Below are 19,233 nucleotides of genomic sequence, written 5' to 3' on the forward strand. Positions count from 1 at the left end.
ATAGGTCTTTCATCTGTACTGCATATGTATAGTCAGCAATCAAGTATAGTATTGAAATCTAGACCCACTATTTCTAAAACAAACATTTCAAATTAAACACATCAAATAAGCCCATTTCAAAAAGTACACAAAAGTCAACCTTGAGACATTTTTAAAAACATTCAGTTCCTGAAGGAGAGCCAGCTAGCTGCCACTGACCTTTGTTTTTAAAAAAAATAGACTAGAAGTTCCAATCAAGGTTGCAGAGATGAAGACAAAAAAAACTAACTTCTCTGGAAATGTTCTGTCTCAATTCAGGTAAGCTTGATCAAGTACTTTATTCCTTGCCTGCGCACATTTGTCCAGCAGCCCTGGTTTCAATCAGTCAATTAGTAACTAATTATTAGTCCAATCCACAATAGTCCCTTGGTTTAGGGCAATAGGTATTCTAAGACGACCTGTTAGTAGTGCCTGGGTGTGTTTTTTTATTAAAATTGATGATTCCTATTTATGAAAATTCAGGCACTTGTCCAATTTATTACTAGAATAGAAATTAGTACAAACTGTAATTCAACACATCATATAAAAAGGAAGTTCGATCACAAACTGAATATAAAACTCTATGAAAAGTTATTTTCAGTAGTTACAAGATTCAAAGCAGTTCCTATTCTCACAAAAGGATTCCAGAACCAGAATGCATCAACAAAAGAAATATGGAGAGACTGCTTTTTTTTTTTGCAACATGCAAGTATTTTGCAACAAACAAGTGTCTTGCAATAAGTTACATTCATGAGCCCTGCTTTGGGGAAAATACTATAGAAGCTCTACGTTTTCAGTCATTACGTTGAAAAAAAAATTACAGTACACTTCAAAAGGGACTTTCAGCACACATGTCTAAACATGGCGTGAAGGCATTCAAGCTATTGTCATGTCATTGTGTTTGATACCTTTTCTCCTAACACAACCCCCAACCATACCGTCATGGTATTAGTCAGCAAGTCACTGCCTGCTTCTAGCAGATAAAAGTCTGAATAACCTTCGATTCTCAACCGAATACTTAGATACTATTCAACAGATACTTAAAAAACGTCAGCCCCTTAAAAGTTCCTTTAAAAAAAAAGATCTTCACAAGATAAGTAGGCGACCAACAGTCAACACAATCCTAGACCATGTGATCCGGGAGTTGCTGATTAGAATAAAAGTGTGTTAAGAGCGACAATCTTCTCAATAGAACTGCTTCACAGCATAAAGAAGTTCGACGTTATTCTGATTTATTTTAATGCAGTAAATATCTTGATTGCCCCCCTACCCTCCACAAAATGGGGGAAGGCGGGGGGGGGGGGGGAAGTGAAGAAAAATAACTTACAGGAATGATCACCATACGATATGGAAGTAATTAATAAATGGAATGCCCGTTAAATTTTCTCCCCCCCCCCCAAAAAAAAAATCCATTATTAAAAGTTTATTCATTCCTGGTTGATGTATCGATCGCCACATATACAATCTGCATCGCTCAGAAAAACATCGCGCACTGAGGGACACAAAACGCAACCCAAACGAAACAAAAAGGAACTGACAGCGACCAATGAACTTTCATCATGACTAACAACCCTTCCCCAGACCCTCTTTATTACACCCCCCCCCCCCCTTTTAAACTCTGCTCCTTTATTATCTTCTTTCAGATATATATATATAGATGTATTTTGAAAACTTTTTTTTTAAATCACACACCCCCGCCAAAATCCAAGCTGCTGGATCAGACCCAGTGTTTCATGCTCTCTATTCGTAAAAGTTCGATGTGTTTTACACACACACACGATATACGCACATATTTATTGTAGAATACAAAAAGAGGGAGGGATGGAAACCTAAGATCATATTTTTTTTGCATCGTTGCCGAAATTCCCGTTGACTTTTTTTTGCCCTTGTTATATTGATGTGTTTGCATTCAGTGTAACTGCGGGGGGGAAAGGGGGTCGTTTCCTTATACCGGGAAAGCTTTCCAATAACAGCGGCTCCGCCACCACGACAACAGCAGCAACAGAAAAGCCGCACTTTAATAGACGCCGAAACAAGTTTCAAATAAACCCACGTATTCTGTTAAGTGCAACAACACACACCAAGATCAAACGCACGCCCAATTCCCTTTCCAGTGACTGACCTGCCTCTTCTCTCCTCTCCTTTCCTTTCCTTTAGTGTTTGCACTCCTCACCCTCCCTCTATTTCTATTCCTCTCTGATTATTTATTGATTGACTTTGCTCCGCTGCGCTACCCTCCTACCTGGCGCTGCCTGTGCTCTAGGTGCAGCCTTCCGTCTACTCGCCACTTTATATCCCCCGATACTGCTCCAGCACTCGCGCTGCACTCCTGCCTGCCTCCTCCCCTTTCCTTTATTTGGCGTCACGTGCCCTTCGCTGCTCGTGCCCGCGCCTCAAGAATGGGGGAAGAGCAAGGGCGCGCTCCCTCCCGCCCGGCGCGCCGCCGATATGCCATATGCGCGTGCGCGAGAGCTCTCTCTTCCCCCCTTCTCTTTCTCTGCCTCTCTTTCTATCTACTGTCACACTGGTCCCTCCTCTTTGTCCCTACACAACCCCATGCCAGAATGCAAATGCCGCAAACCCGAGAGAGATCACAACCATTTTTTTTGTTCTCCTCTTTCCTATTCACCAGGACTTGTTTCCAAACTTTGCCCCCCCCCCCCGCCACTCCACTCACCCCCTTCCAAAGCAGGTGGTAGGCAAAGGGGCAGCTCTGGCGAAGAGTCATCCAGCCTCGAAACGTTAGCTCCCTTCTCTCTCCACAGATGCTGTCAGACCTGCTGAGGCATTCCAGCTTGGTTCTGTTTCCGTTTCAGTTTCCAACACCCAGCAAGTAATTTGCTTTTTTTGTCACAGGGGCAGGCAGGGTTGCTCAGCTATTTACCAATCAGCAGTGGGGGCATTAACACCGATTTTATTTTTAGCCTGTGTTCTTTTGGTACCCACATTAGGTACTAAAGATTTAAAATTGAATTCACTTTCCATTGCTTCTTCTCTCTGCAGATTTGGAATTTTTCTTACCCATTTCCTCAATCCCCAAATTTTCCTCTTTCTACATTTATTTTCAGATATAGGCAATACTTGTTGTTCCTAATTGCTTACATCAAAGACTCTTGTGCAGCTGCCTAGGCCTTCCTATGAAAAACCTATGAACCACGACAGCACCGGTGATACCTAGCAGATATATGGAAATTATTGCCAAAGCAATTGGAAAGGTGTACAGCATAACAGCTCATGTTCAACATGCACTTATGTTATAATAATTCATAGAGTAATGTGAACATTATTCCACTAACACATATGCAAATGATTAAGCTGCAAACTGATCAAATCATCTTCAGACTATTTTGTATTTTGTTTATACATAAAGGTGATGGGATACCATTCAACTCATCTACTTCATTGTTTTACAGAATTCTATAATTCCTCCTTGAAGTGTATGTCTGCTCTCGCCATACATAAAAATAAATGTTGCCCATCCTACCAGAGATTGCTGGTCAGAGCATTGTTGAGACGTGTTACAATAACTATATTGTATTGTCACCTGAGGAAGGAGCAGTGCTCCAAAAGCTAGTGTTTGAAACAAACATGTTGGACTTTAACCTGGTGTTGTAAGACTTCTTACTGTGCTCACCCCAGTCCAACACCGGCATCTCCACATAATAACTATAAGGTACACTTACCTTTATCAATCATGGCATAGATTACAAAAGCAATGTAGTCATATTGGAGTTATTTTTTTTTATTTTTTAAACGCATTTTATTCAAACTTGTATCAAAGTAGGTTACAGCAAATAAACACCCCGGGAAACATTCTTCCCAACAATCAGTTTGTACAGATATTTTTCCTTTTTCACCCCCCCTCCCCATCACCCATCCCCCACCCCCCTGCGACGAACAGGTCCTTGAACACGGTCACAAACATCCAACACCTTTTCTCAAACTCCCCTGCTGAGCCCCTTACCTCATACTTTATCTCTCTAACCGCAGGAAGTCATACAGGTCACCCAACCATGCTGCTACCCCCCCGGTGGCGATGCCGACTGCCACTCCAGCAAAATTCATCGACATGCAATCAGAGAGGCGAAGGCCAAGACATCAGCCTTCCTCCTCTCCATGAGCTCCAGCTTCTCTGAAACCCCAAATATCGCCAGCAAAGGGTCCGGGTCCATTCCCTCCTCCACTATCCTAGCTAAGATCGTGAACACTCCCGCCCAGGATCTTCCCAATTTTTCACAACCCCAAACCATATTGGAGTTATATAGAACATTGGTGACGCCACAGCTGGAGTACTTTGTGCAGTTCTATTCGCCACATTATAGGAAGGCTGTGATTGCACTGGAGAGGGTGCAGAGGCATTTCACCAGGATGTTGCCTGGGTGGAACATTTTAGTTATGAAGAAAGGTTGGATAGTCTCTGCGTAGAGAAGACTGAGGGGCGACCTGATCAAGGTGTACAAGATTATGAAGGGCAGGGCAGCACGGAGTTGCAGTGGTTAGCACTGCTGCCTCATGGCACCAATGTCCCAGGTTCGATCCCGGCTCTGGGTCACTGTCCATGTGGAGTTTGCACATTTTCCCCGTGTTTACGTGGGTTTCCGACCCATAATCGAAAGATGTTCAGGCTAGGTGGATTGGCCACACTAAATTGCTCCTTAATTGGAAAAAATGAATTGGGTACTCTAAATTTATTTTTAAAAACACAATTATTCTGGTTGACTCCTTGGTCCCAATTACATAGAAAGTGCAGCTCAAAAACAGGCCATTCAGCCCAACAGGTCCATGTATGTATTTACGTTTGACTTTTCCCACCTTTCTTCATTAAAGCATCAACCTAACCTTCTAAACCTTCTCCCTCATGTGTGTTTATCTAATTTTCTGTTCACTGCACGTGTTAACTCCTTAATGCTGTGTTAAATAAAAGTATTCAATGCTTCGGATATATAGAATAATAAATAACTGTCCTTCCCCACAAGTCAGTGAGTTTAATTTGGTGAGTAACTGAACCTACACAGACTCCTTTATTGTTTATGTTGAATTAGAACATCCCAGCTTGAGAAGGGTTAAAATTAGTTTCAGCGCCCCTGCATCAGGGAAGGGAAAATTATGGGAGTTCAAGTCATTGATTCCAATGTTATAACTTCTATTGGAAGCATGAATGTGGGCTATTAAACTTGGTTTTGTTGATCCTGCAGCTGATTTGCCTGATGACACTCACGCTTGACATATTTAAGGATAATTTTCAGCCTTGAATTAGTTTTCAGCTATATATTTTACAGAAAAGACATATCTATGGATAATTTTGAAAATAAGTTTTCTTGTCTTTTATAAATTTAGAATACCCAATTATTTTTTATCTAATTAAGGGGCAATTTGGTGTGGCTAATCCACCTACCCTGCACATCTTTTTGGGTTGTGGGGGTGAGACCCATGCAGACACTGGGAGAATATGCAAACTCCACATAGACAGTGACCTGGTGCTGGGATTGAACCCAAATCCATGGCACTGTGAGGGAGCAGTGCTAACCACTGTGCCACCATGCTGTACTATAAATTTTCTTTTCTGATTGAAGTTCCATTAAGCAGTTTGAGCTTCAGGCTATAGATTTAGCGGTTTATTGTCAGATGGAATTTATAATAATCTTTATTGTCACAAGTAGGCTTATATTAACACTGCATTGAAGTTACTGTTAAAAGCCCCTAGTCACCATATTCCGGCGCCTGTACGGGTACATGGAGGGGCACTTCAAAATGGCTGTTTTTAGCACACTGGGCTAAATCGCCGGCTTTGAAAGCAGACCAAGGCAGGCCAGCAGCACGGTTCGATTCCCGTAACAGCCTCCCTGAACAGGCGCCGGAATATGGCGACTGGGGGCTTTTCACAGTAACTTCATTGAAGCCTACTTGTGACAATAAGCAATTTTCATTTGCCAGAGCTGTTTAGCACAAGGTTAAATCGCTGGCTTTGAAAGTAGACCAAGCAGGCCAGCAGCCGGTTTGATTCCCGTAACAGCCTTCCTGAACAGGCGCCAGAATGTGGCGATTAGGGGCTTTTCACAGTAACTTCATCTGAAGCCTACTCGTGACAATAAATGATTTTCATTCATTTTCATTTAAAATGTCCAAATTACCTAATGGTATGGCTTTCGGGACTTGTGGGAGGAAACCGGAGCATCCAGAGGAAACGCACACAGACACGGGGAGAACAGTATTACAAGATGTTTTCTTCCACAGAATTTCCTAATTTGTATGCGAATGAATGTATATTTATATGGAGAGAATATTAATTATCTGAGCATGTGCTGTATAATATATGCATGTCTGCTTTGTACCATGCATGTAGCTAAAGCGCTGTTTGGTGTCATCTAAACCCTAAGAGTGTGTTACATCTGTCACACTCTCATCCAGATTTTAATATTCATAATAATCTTTTAATTCTGTTCTCAATTGAATATACTAACTTGAATGTTGCTGTTTGAGCTTGCATCCTCCATTACTGCTACTATCCCTTCCTTAGCATTGCAAGAAACTGTCATTATGACCACAAGTCAGATGTATAGAGCGCATCTACTCAATCATCCTATAAAGTAGGGTTGGTATCCTCTTCATGGATAGAAATCTGTGAGGTTTCTCTTCTTGAATCAATGCTTATACCCTTCCTTTGTATATTATGTAGGTTGGGGAGGGCATCAAATTCAGAAAGAGTTTGCTTGATTGGGTAAATGCCCTTTTCTAATTCAATCGCTTATGTTATTTTGCACTTTGCTTGTTACTTAGCAAGAAGTGGGGGAGGAGCAAAATTATGGAACATCAGGATCATAACATATGACTGTCTCAGATGACAAGAAGTGCAGAGAGGGAATTTTCCTTGGAAATATATTATTTCCTCTCTGCACTTCATGTAGTGAACTTGAAACAAGTTTTTCTGTAAATTAATTTATGGTTGCGCTATACATAGCACAAAGAGGGAATCTTTACACTAACTCAGGGTTACAATTTATAATGTCATACAATTATTATGATGTGCCCAAATCATTTTAATGAAACTTGTATTGATGTCTTTACAGTCTGTTGGTCTAAATATATCCTATTATAACTCTACTGTCTATATATATATATGGGATGTACCTCTAATAGGCTTCCACATTGACTTTTCCTGGCAAGACTTTACTGCATCTAGTTGGTGTGAAATTATTTTTTTCTGCAGCATCTGTAGTAGATGTAAACACGTTGATGCACTACAGATGCTGTGTCTATAGTACACACATGTGTATGTTTATGGATTTGCAAGGCCAGTATCTGTCAGCCAATTTAACTGTGACTTAAAGCAGGCCCTAGTAAACTGGTTCTGAAGATCAGTACCAACAATTTATTTAATGTATGCCAACAGACTTTATGAAGTTGTGTGATTGGTTTTCCATTACAAAGGGGAAAAAAGTAAAAAGAGAATTTTGTTCTCCCTTAAATATGTATACGTTCAGAAAGCCATGGAAATACACACAAACATGTACACACACACATAGTCAACAAATCATAGTTCTGTAATCTGTATTTTGTTTCAGTCCTTAAAAGAAATCCAACTAATTCCTTTGTGACAAGCATTTACGAGTATGTTTTACTTGCTGATAAAAGCCACATTACACCTTGTCATGGTCACTTTTGAAACTAATAATCCAGAAATTGTTACTGAATGAAAGCAAAACATAAATTAAGCAGGTTCGAGGAGTTAAGAGTACAGGAAAGCCTGAAAATGTAATCAATTTTATTTTCCTTTTTTATGTATCGCCAACCCTTTCAAAGGTAAGTTTATATTAAGGTGAAGAAGTTACAGGATAAATCTCCATGCCAAGCTGCTTGTGCTGCCCTTCCACATTCCAGGCCAGATTTGTACAGGCATAATTAGAACCTAATCTTTTATATGTCCACAGCTCTTTCATGGGTAAATACTGTGTTTTCAAGGGTAGAGAATAAAATGGCACACCAGCTGTGCTTGGATCCTTCATTTCAGGTCAGGTAGAATGGCACAGGTAACTGAGTTGCTCTTGTAGAAACGCGGTATGGATACAATGTGTGAATGGCCTTCATCTGTGCTGTTGCCATTCTATGATTTGAAGTACAAAAGCAGAATATTGCAAATGCTGGAACAAAAACAGAAAATGCTGGAAATTTTCATCAGATCATGCAGCATTGGGGGAGAGAGAAACAGAAGGTCAATGACCTTTGTTAGTACCATGTGTTGATAGGGAAACAGAGAGTTAAGTTGCAAATGGATTAACAACTACTGGTCACCCAGATACCAGCAATCAAAATGGTGGTCTGCCTACCTTTCATTTAATTTTTTTTCCAATTAAGGGACAATTTTGCGTGTTCAATCCACCTTCCTTGCACATCATTGGGTTGTGGGGGTGAAAGCCATGCAAATACGGGGAGAATGTGCAAACTCCACAAGGACAGTGACCCAGAGCTGGGATCGAACCTGGGACCTCGGCGCGTGAGACTGCAGTGCTACCACTGCGCCACCGTGCTGCCCTATCTTTCATTTAATTGCCATATTCCTCTGCCACATGCTTTCTGCTATTCATCTTGAATCATTTAGTCCTCCTCTGGACCCATCCTTTCTTTCTCAATTTGTTCCATTATCATTCCCTTTAGTCTTGGGCCGTTATCTCTTTTGTCAATTAGCCACAACCACCTTCCACACTAACTCAAATCTGTTGTTTTTCCCTTTCCCTGACTGTCTCCCTTTTACTCAGCTTCTTGATTTGCTTAAAACCAAAAGCATCTTCCAGTCCTGGTGAAAGGTAATCAACAAAATTTGTTACAAAAGCAAAATACTTTGATACTGGAAACTAGAACTAAAAACAGAAAATTCTGGAATTTTAATTCTAAGCAGGTCAGCCATCATCTATGAAGAGAGAAACAAAGTTAATGTTTTGGATTGATAACCTTTCACCAGAATTCTGGAATGTGAGGTTTTTTTGTCTTGACAGATGCTGCCTGACCTGCTGAGTGTATTTGTTTTCATTTTAAAATGCTGGCACTAGATTACTGGATGGAGACTATTCAGCAAACTTGGAGTCCTTTGTCTTTAGGCATGTTGCCAGCAATAGCTGGAGAGCCTTGGGCTTCACCATTCAGGTGCAAGGGGGCACAAACCCACTGTACTGCCCCCCGCATACCCACACCTGCTGCCACAGCTAACTCAAAGATGCTCATGGTCCATTTTCTGGGTCTGAATCACTGTCTCAGAGATTTCACTTTATCTTCCCCTGTCACTCACCCTCCACAATTTGTTTTCCCTTAGTCATTCTCTCTAAATGTCGGGGAATTGTATCAGAGTGCATTCCACACTGTCCACAGCCTCCTGTTAACTTCCATGGGAGACCAGATTTTGACCATTAGCAAGCAATTCAACAGTGGTATCATAGTCACCTAATTATGTCCTTGTCCAAATTCCACAAATCTGCACATTACAGCACAGAATCATTGGACGGCAATCAAAAGAAGAAGCCATGGGTAATTTTATTTTTGCATCTCTGCCCAAACACCAAAATCAAATTATTATTCTATACCATTAACTTCATTGAAATTAGCTAACTTGGTACATTGTGAGATTCAACCAATTCTCTTCTAAATTTAACTCTCCCTAGTCGCACATGAAAAAATATAAAACAATTAAGATATATAGATCACCCTATGTAATTGAGGTCTTGCGGCGCTGAGGACCTGGGTCGATCCCGGCCCCAGGTCACTGTCCGTGTGGAGTTTGCACATTCTCCCCGCGTCTGCGTGGGACTCACCCTAAAAACCTCAAAATATGCAGGTTAGGTGGATTGGCTACACTAAATTGTCCATTTATTGGAAAAAAAATAATTGGGTACTCTAAATTTATAAAAATAGAAGAAGTGCAGGGGAGATATCCCTGGTGTCCTGGCCAATATTTATTTCTCAACCAATGTAAGTAAAACAGATTATCTGGTCATTATGACATTGTTATTTGTGGCAGTTTGATGTGCACAAATTGGCAGCTGCGCTCCCTACATTACAAGAGTGACTACCCTTCAAAAGTGCTTCCCTGGCTGTGAAACAGTTTAAGGTGTCTGGTGGTTGTGAAAAGCAGAATACAAATGCAAGTCTTTCTTTTTTTCCATTAACCAAAAGTACGTGCACCGGGATAGTTATTTCTAAGAAAATGCTAGGAAAAGCTTTGCAAATGGTTCAAGCAAGCGATAACAACTCATCACCAAGACCAATCTTAGTCAATTCCAACAGGTTTGCTGAATGGTTGAAGCTGGCCATGTGAAACACAGGCATTGGGAAATACAATCATTCGTACAATCATGCTTCTGAGACATGGACAACCTACACCAGGAACATCAAAGCATGGGATAAGTACCTAGCAGTGCCTTTGCAAGATCCTCCCAATCTAATTCCAAGAAAAGTGGGCCAACAGCAGCGTCCTCCCCCAAGGCAATATGCCCAGCATCAAGGCACTATTCACTCAGAACCAGCTCCACTGGGTGGGACGTGTCATTCGTATGCTTGACACCAGAATTCCAAAGCAATGCTTGACTGAGAACTTGGTTTTGGCAGGGACTCCCAGGAGGACCAAAGAAACACTTTCAGGATGTCTTCAAAGCAGCCCTGATGCCTCTGTTGAATTTCTAAAAAAAAAAAAAAATTTTTTTAATTTAGAATATCCTATTCATTTTTTCCAATTAGGGGGCAATTTTTAAAAAATAAATTTAGAGTACCCAATTATTTTTTCCAATTAAGGGGCAATTTAGCGTGGCCAATTCGCCTAACCTGCACATCTTTGGGTTGTGGGGGCGAAACCCACGCAGACACGGGGAGAATGTGCAAACTCCACACGGACAGTGACCCAGGGCCGGGATTCGAACCCGGGTCCTCAACGCCGTAGGCAGCAATGCTAACCACTGTGCTGCCCATTAAGGGGCAATTTAACGTGGCCAATCCACCTAACCTGCACATCATGGGGTTGTGGGGGTGAAACCCACGCAGACATGGGGAGAATGTGCAAACTCCTCACAGTCAGTGACACAGGGCCAGGATTACGAACCCGGGTCCTCAGCACCGTAGGCAGCAATGCTAACCACTGTGCCACCATGCCATCCACCTCAGTTGAATCTTGCAAGTACTTGGCTTGTGACCAACCACAATGGAGGAGGTTTATTCAGGAAGGTACCAACACATGAAGAGAATTTGTCAGGAACATGCAGAGACTAATTGAGACATCAGAAAGAGTGCCAAAACCTCCAAACACCTGATCTGACTAACCCAATAAGTATGATCTTCCCTGTAACAGAATCTGCAGATCACGCATTGGGCTTATCAGCCATCTCAGAACCCATCAAACCGGCGTGGAAATTCCAAAGGACTACAGGAAGGTAACATTTTACACCACTGAAAAGCTTGGCCAGGAAGACTTTGACAATTCGCTGTTCAAAATCTAGTGTTTAGTTGACTAATTCCAACATTTTAATAGAGGTGCTACAGCAGGCAGCACGGTGGCGCAGTGGGTTAGCACTGTGGACTGACGGCGCCGAGGTCCCAGGTTCAATCCTGGCTCTGGATCACTGTCTGTGTGGAGTTTGCACATTCTCCCCATGTTTGTGTGGGTTTCGTCCCCACAACCCAAAGATGTGCAGGCTAGGTGGATTGGCCACGCTAAATTGCCCCTTAATTGGGAAAAATGAATTGGGTACTCTAAATTTATTTTTAAAATAAAATAAAAAATAGAGGTGCTACATTTGGTCTTAGGGATTCATGCATTGTACCAGAAACACTGGAATCCAGAAATGGACCAGACAGTAATGCTTCCCATGGTAAAATAGCCCATCAACACTTACTGATGAAGAAAGAATTGGGGTGAGATCCAAAAGGATTTTTATCCAATGAAATGTCATCTCTGTATGGGCTCATTCCTTCAGGAGATGATGGGAAGGATGAGAGTTTGGCAAGAGGAAAATAAATTATAAAAGTATTGTTTTATTAGCCTACATTAAGTAATTTTAAACACCATTTCCAATATGATAATTAACTTTGTTTAAATACCTATGTGACGTTATATCATTGCCGGTATGTGGTGCATTAATACCTGTTGGCTGGTGCAGTGGTTAGCACTGCAGTCTCACGGCGCAGAGGTCCCAGGTTTGATCCCGACTCTGCGTCACTGTCCATGTGGAGTTTGCACATTCTCCCAGTGTTTGCGTGGGTTTCACCCTCACAACACAAAGATGTGCAAGGTAGGTGGATTGAAGACGTCTAAATTGTCCCTTAATTGCAAAAAATGAATTGGGTGCCCAAAAATTTATATTTAAAAAAAAGAATATCTATTGCCATAGCCATTATACTATTTGTAGAAATTAGTATAAAGATGAGTTATTGTGGGCGGCATGTAGCGCAGTGGTTAGCACTGGGACTGCGGCACTGAGGACTTGGGTTCGAATCCCGGCCCTGGGTCACTGATGGTGTGGAGTTTGCACATTCTCCCCATGTCTGCGTGGGTTTCACCTCCACAACCCAAAGATGTGCTGATTTGGTGGATTGGCCACATTAAATTGCCCCTTAATTGGCAAAAGAAAAATAATTGGCTACTCTAAATTTAAAAGAAATAAAGATGAGTTATTTAGAAAAAAACTATAATCCAAACAGTGATGGTCATAGTGCTTCCTATAACCATGTATGTTAAGACAACACAGGAAGTATTATTATGTTACTCATTGTGCCAGGAGTTACAAGGGCTGATGCAATGTATATTTTGACAAATCTCCAATCCTGCTTCAACAGTTATTTTATATTTTATTTTCCATCAATGTTACAGATATGTTTTGGAAAGTCATTGTGGCAAAGGCAAGTTTACATTATTCACCAGAGTAGAGAACAAAAGTACTTCCGCTTGATCGTGGGGCTGCAGTCACGATACAGCAAGTTACCGTACAATCGGGGCAGCACGGTGGCACAGTGGTTAGCATTGCTGCCTACGGCGCTGAGGACCCGGGTTCGAATCCCGGCCCTGGGTCACTGTCCGTGAGGAGTTTACACGTTCTCCCCGTGTCTGCATGGGTTTCACCCCCATAACCCAAAGATGTGCAGGATAGGTGGATTGGCCATGCTAAATTGCCCCTTAATTGGAAAAAATAATTGGCTACTCTAAATTTTTTTTAAAAGTTACCGTACAATCTTAAATTATCCCACCAGTGATCTTATTAGGCACACTGTGTTTAGACACCAGTGAAGCCTTTAAAAGTCTTACCTACTGTGTACAGTTCAGAATGAGCCCAGATATGAACTGTATTAATGGCACAACCTCGGCAGTCGCACACACAATGCAGCTCATTACCTAGTGCATTATACATTTTAAAAGCAGTACACATTTTCTCTGTCTCTTCAATGCTGTCTTAATGATTAACCCTTACACTCATGCTGAATTTTAGCTGCTATCATCAGAGCATGTCTTTTATGCATCTGTGCAAGTCTCACATAACGAAGATTTGGAATGCATTCTGCCAAATCAGATGTTTTCCTAAGCGCATGGAAAAAGCATGTCAGGGGTACCTATATTGCAAGGATCACATCCTGTCATAATCCTGAACATTTTAGGTTTGGCAAGCACTGCATAAGAACAGAGAAGCAACAGTTGCACAATCAAATTGAAACAGATCAGCTGCTTACCTTTGGCCTACTAAATAAGTTTCCCGATAGCTGCACACATAGTAAATATGCAACTTAGACATTCCAGAAAATGCTCAGAACAGCAATCAACACCTGTGGAGAGAATGGATGACTTAATACTTCAGGTCCGGACCTTTTATCAGAATGACACGAAGGGGCCTATTTCCACCTCTGTACCATGGCCCGCCTTCACCCATAAATGCTTTGTTACCTCTAAACGTGACTATTTCAATGTACTCCTGACAAGCTCCCACATTCTACCCTCGGTATACTTGAAGCCACCAAAATTTCCTCTGTCTTGTATCTTGTACCAAGTCCCTTTCACCGACCACACCTGTGTTCACTGTCCTACATTGGCTCCCCTTCAAGCAATATCGTGATTTTAAGATTCTATCACTAGTCTACAAATCCCTCCATGACCTCAGATATCTCTGTAATCACTTCCAGCACCACAACCATCTGAGTAGGGCAGCATGGTAACACATTGGTTAGCACTGTTGCTTCACAGTGCCAGGGACCTAGGTTCAATTCCCGACTTGGGTCACTGTCTGTGTGGAGTCTGCACGTTCTCCCCATGTCTGCGTGGGTTTCCTCCAGGTGCGACGGTTTCCTCCCACAAGCCCTGAGAGACGTGCTTGTTAGGTGAATTGGACATTCTGTATTCTCTCTCAGTGTACCCGAACAGGCCTAGTAGTGTGGCAACTAGGGGATTTTTACAGTAACTTAATTGCAGTGTTAATGTAAGCCGACTTGTGACACTAATAATATTTAGATATGTGCTCTCCCCTTGAGCCTCGGCCACAAGATCTGGATGCCCTCCCTATATGCTACCATCTCCCTACCTCACTTTCCTCCTTTAAGACACCCTTAAAACCGACCACTTTGTCCAAGTCTTTGGTCATCTGACTCATTGACGAGAATTTTCCAGTCCCACCCCCACTGTGGTGGGTTTTCCCTCAGCAAAGGAGGCTCACCATTGATGGAAGTTTCCAGTTCTGCAGAGGTCAATGGCAATTTGTATTGCTTGCCCCCTGCCGCTGAGGAACCTGCGGAAGGGGTCAGCTTCAGCAAGGCAGCAGAACTCACTGGCATGAAGCGCTGGAAAATACCACACTTTATCTCCTAATGTGACTTGGTGTTATATTTTATTTTATAACGCTCCTGTGAAGTGCCTTGGTAAATTTTATTATGTCAGAAGTGCAATATAAATGTATATTGTTTCTGTTGTCTAGATTACAGCAAGGGAAGTATTTAAATTCACACTAGCTACAAGTTGCATTGACTCTTTTCATTTATTTTTATACCAGAATAAGACCCTTTGGTCTCTTGTTGCAATTATGAAGTTAATGCAGAAGTGCCATCTGAAGAATCTATGATATATTTTCTGCTGGAGCCATCAAACTATTTACACTCATTTAATCACTAGCTCAGTGAAGATGAAGGTCAAATAAGGTTGCATCATTGCACCAACCCTCTTCTCCATCTTCCTCGCTGCAATACAGCGCCACACCTCCAGAAATCTAACCACAGGCATGGAGATAATTTACAGAACAGACAGGAAATTGTTCAGCCTACACCACCTTTTTAAAAAATAAATAATAGAGTACCCAATTCTTTTCCAATTAGGGAGCCATTAAGTGCGGCCAATCTACCTACTCTACACATCTTTGGGGTGTGGGGGTGAGACCCATGCAGACACAGGGAGAATGTCCACATGGACAGTGGCCGGGATCAAACCGGGTCCTCAGCTCTGTGAGGCAAGCAGGGCTAACCAGTGCGCCACTGTGACGTCCCTTACACCGCCTTCAGTACAAAACCAAAATCACTCCAATTTCAGTCAATGAACTTCAGTGGGCAGATGATGTTTATGAGTGCACTCACTCCGAAACTGAGCCCCAAATCATCACTGCCTGCTCCTTCAAAGTATATGTGAAAATGGTGGCGGGATTCTCCCGTACCCGGCGGTGCAGAAGGTCCCGGCGGGACGGACTGACGTGAACCACTCCGGCGTCGGCCCGCCCCAAAGGTGCGGAATCCTCTGCACCTACAGGGGCTAGGCCAGTGGCGGTGTGGTTCACGCCAGTCCGTCCCGCCGGGACCTTCCGCACCGCCGGGTACGGGAGAATCCCGCCACCATTTTCACATATACTTTGTATGTGTGAAAAATAATCCCGCTGGCTGGTGTGGAAGACCTTTGGTGCCGTGCCAGCCGGGGCCGAAGGGCCTCCGCCGGCCGGCGCGAGTCCACGCATGAGCGGGAGTGTCAGCAGCTGCTGACGTCATCCCTGCGCATGCGCAGGTGGGGGTTCACCTACGCGTTAGCCATCGCGGAGGCTGACACGGCCGACGCGTAGGAAAAGAGTGCCCCCACGGCACAGGCCCGCCCGCGGATCGGTGGGCCCCGATTGCGGGCCAGGCCACCATGGGGGCACTCCCTGGGGCCAGATCGCCCTGCACCCCCCTCCAGGACCCCGGAGCCTGCCCACGCCGCCAGGTCCCGCCGGTAAGGGACCTAGTCTGATCGATGCTGGCGGGACTCGCAAAGAACCAGCAGGACTTTGGCCCATCGCGGGCCGAAGAATCGCCGGGGGGCTGCTGCGATCAGCCGCCGACCAGCGCGGCGCGATTCCTGCCCCCGCCGAATCTCCCGTGCCGGAGAATTCGGCGGATGGCGAGGGTGGGATTCATGCCGCCCCCCCCACCGGCGATTCTCCGACCCGGTGAGGGGTCGGAGAATCCCGCCCTGGGTCTTTCACTGATCAAAGAACTAAGGTCATCTTCAATCTGGCTCCCACACCAAAACAATTTCCCCCCCATTCAGTAAGATGAACATTATCAGTAACTTAGGAACTCTCGAGGAAGGCAGTTCACCATTGCATCAAATGTGCCAGCACAGGCCAAATGAGGAAAGAGTTTTTGAACACCAAGATCTCAAATATGAGGCTATGGTTATGGTTTACTGGGCAGTGGTGATCTCCATGCTCCCATAGAGCATTGAACAACCTACTGCAGGCACATCAAAATACCTTTACAAGGTCCTCCAAATCCATTGGCATGGAAGGCAGTCCTCTCCCAAAGCAATATTCCCAACTTCCTTTTGCAAATCACTCAAAACCAGCTTCACTGGGTGAGACATGTCATCTGTATATCTGAGGACAGACTCCAAAAGCAATTGTTCTACTCGGAACAGGTCACCGCAGGAGACTCCTAGGAGAACAACAGAAATGCTTTAGCCATGTCCTCAAAGCATTCCTAAAGAGGTCAAATGTTCCAAACAACTAATGGGAGTTCCTGGCCTGTGATTTATTGTGTTGTGTGGTATAACCATTGTACTGATGTACACAGAACATATAATTGTTGAACTAGAAAGATGATAGGGCAGGGCAGCACGGTGGTTAGCATTGCTGCCTATGGCTCTGAGGACCCGAGTTCGAATCCCAGCTCTGGGACACTGTCTGTGTGGTGTTTGCACATTCTCCCCGTGTTTGCGTGGGTTTCGCCCTCACAACCCAAAGATGTGCAGGCTAGGTGGGTTGGCCATGCTAAATTGCCCCTTAATTGGAAAAAGTTAATTGGGTACTCTAAATTTATTTTTTTAAAAGATAGTTCATCGGGAACATACAGAGTTGAAGTCGTGGCATCAAAGAGAGAATACAAACAATCTCAAAGACCCATCACTTTAAGCACCACTTTCTCTGCATGTGGCAGAATCTGCAGATCACAAGTAGGAATTATCAGCCATCTCAGAACCTATCGAACCAGAGTGGAAGCAAGTCATCCTCAGTCCTGATGAACTACCCAAGAAAAATAAGGTGTATTCTGCCTAAATAACAGGAATGTCTTGAACTTTGCACATCCGTTCTATAATATACACATTCAGGATTAATTATATAAACTAATAGTACTTGTGTGCTTGACAGTAATATCCATCATACACATATAACTACATTTTAGGGATTTACCTTTGGCTACTGTTGGTAGATGTATTTTTAAAATTCTGGTTTGGTTGCAAAGGGATCCCTGCAGCACGGTGGCAGAGTGGTTAGCACTGCTGCCTCACAGCTCCAGGGACCTGGAATTGGTTCTTGCCTTGGGTGACTGTGTGGATTTGCACGTTCTCCCCATGTCTGTGTGGGCTTCCTCTGGGTGCTCTGTTTTCCTCCCACAGTCCAAAGATGTGCAGGTTAGGTGAATTTAGCCATGATCAATGTGCTGGGTTCCGGTGATAGGGCGGAGAAGTGGGTTTATGTAAAGTGCTCTTTTGGAGTTGATGGAACCATCAATTCACTAGACACGTACTTTAAGATCTGAACAGTGGTTTTAATCTACTTACTACAGAGCCAGCCTGTTACCAGTTGAACCCTCGATGAACTGCAGGCTGGCTCTGGACAAGGGTATTTATACAGTAGTCCAGGGGGTGGAGCCAAGGGTGGAGCCCTGTACAAACTCCTGAGCATTCCCAGAGCTACTCCCCCTAGTGATCGGATAACGCTACTGCGCTTACAATGGTATTGGTAAATACAGTGTGAATTAATAAGTTACATTCACCACAGGAGTGTCGGTGGAGACTCGATGGGCCAAATGGCATCCTTCTCTATTGTTGGGATTCTACGGATTCTATGCTCAGATGGCTACCCGGCTGATCATTTGTAAAGGGCCTGCTGACAGAATTCTGAGAAAATCAGGGGTGAATCAACGACTTATTTTGTAATGATGCCTTTCCGTACAGTTCATCAAATTTGTCGCCCTGGAATTCATGTGGGGATCACTCAGGGTGGGGTTTGGCAGTTGTGAGGGGAGCACGGGGGGAGCCCAGAAATACTGGGCGCGATTCTCCAAACCCGCGGAAAATCGCGAAGTTGGCCGTGAAAACGGCCGACTTTTGCGACGGCCCGACACGGCCCAGTTCCCGACGTATTCACGTCCGGGAAATGGGCTAGGAACGGGGCCGCGTCAATCACGTGCGCGATGTCGCTGGAACACGACGACAACACGAACACGCCCACGTGACGCCGCCCGATGCCGTAAAAAGGCACGGGCGAGCACAGAAACTGTAGGCCAGGATGTCGGAGCTCAGGAGAGCAGCCCCGCGATTCATGGAGGCTGACGTGGAGATGCTGCTCAAATCAATCGAGCAGAGGAGAGGCATCATCTGGCCGCGTAGAGGGCATCGCCACCTTGCCAGCGCAGTGCGCCAGGCCTGGCATGAGGTAGCTGCTGCCGTCAGTGCTGTGGGGCAGACCCCTCGCTCTGCAGAGCAATGTTGGAAAAAGATGCACAACCTCACCAGGGCTGCCAGGGTAAGTGCCAAGAGGGTGCCCCCGGGTCACAACCATCCCTCCCCCCTTTACTTAATCACCCACCTCCCTCCCCCCCGGCACGGGGGGTGGAGGGGGATTGGGGCAGAGTGAGTTGAGGGTGGTTTACAAAGTAGTCACAGACCCAGCGCTCTGGCTCCCGTGGAGAGATGCAATGGTCTTATTACAACTTGACCCCCAAACTGTGCCAGTATCTGAACGG

General features: G+C 44.0%; 1 protein-coding gene across 5 annotated transcripts in view; it reads right to left on the reverse strand.

Annotated features, from left to right (window-relative positions):
- Positions 1–2,715, reverse strand: part of znf217 (zinc finger protein 217) — a 75,655-nt gene extending 72,940 nt beyond the window's left edge. The window contains exon 1 of one of the 5 annotated variants that reach the window (XM_038803112.1): positions 2,696–2,715. The gene's annotated coding sequence lies outside the window, so the exon portion shown is untranslated. The other 4 variants (XM_038803108.1, XM_038803113.1, XM_038803109.1 and 1 more) reach the window with 4 other exon arrangements.
- Positions 2,716–19,233: the final 16,518 nt, after the last annotated feature.

The sequence above is a fragment of the Scyliorhinus canicula genome, chromosome 7 (assembly GCF_902713615.1).
Source record: "Scyliorhinus canicula chromosome 7, sScyCan1.1, whole genome shotgun sequence".
Taxonomy (NCBI): Eukaryota; Metazoa; Chordata; class Chondrichthyes; order Carcharhiniformes; family Scyliorhinidae; genus Scyliorhinus; species Scyliorhinus canicula.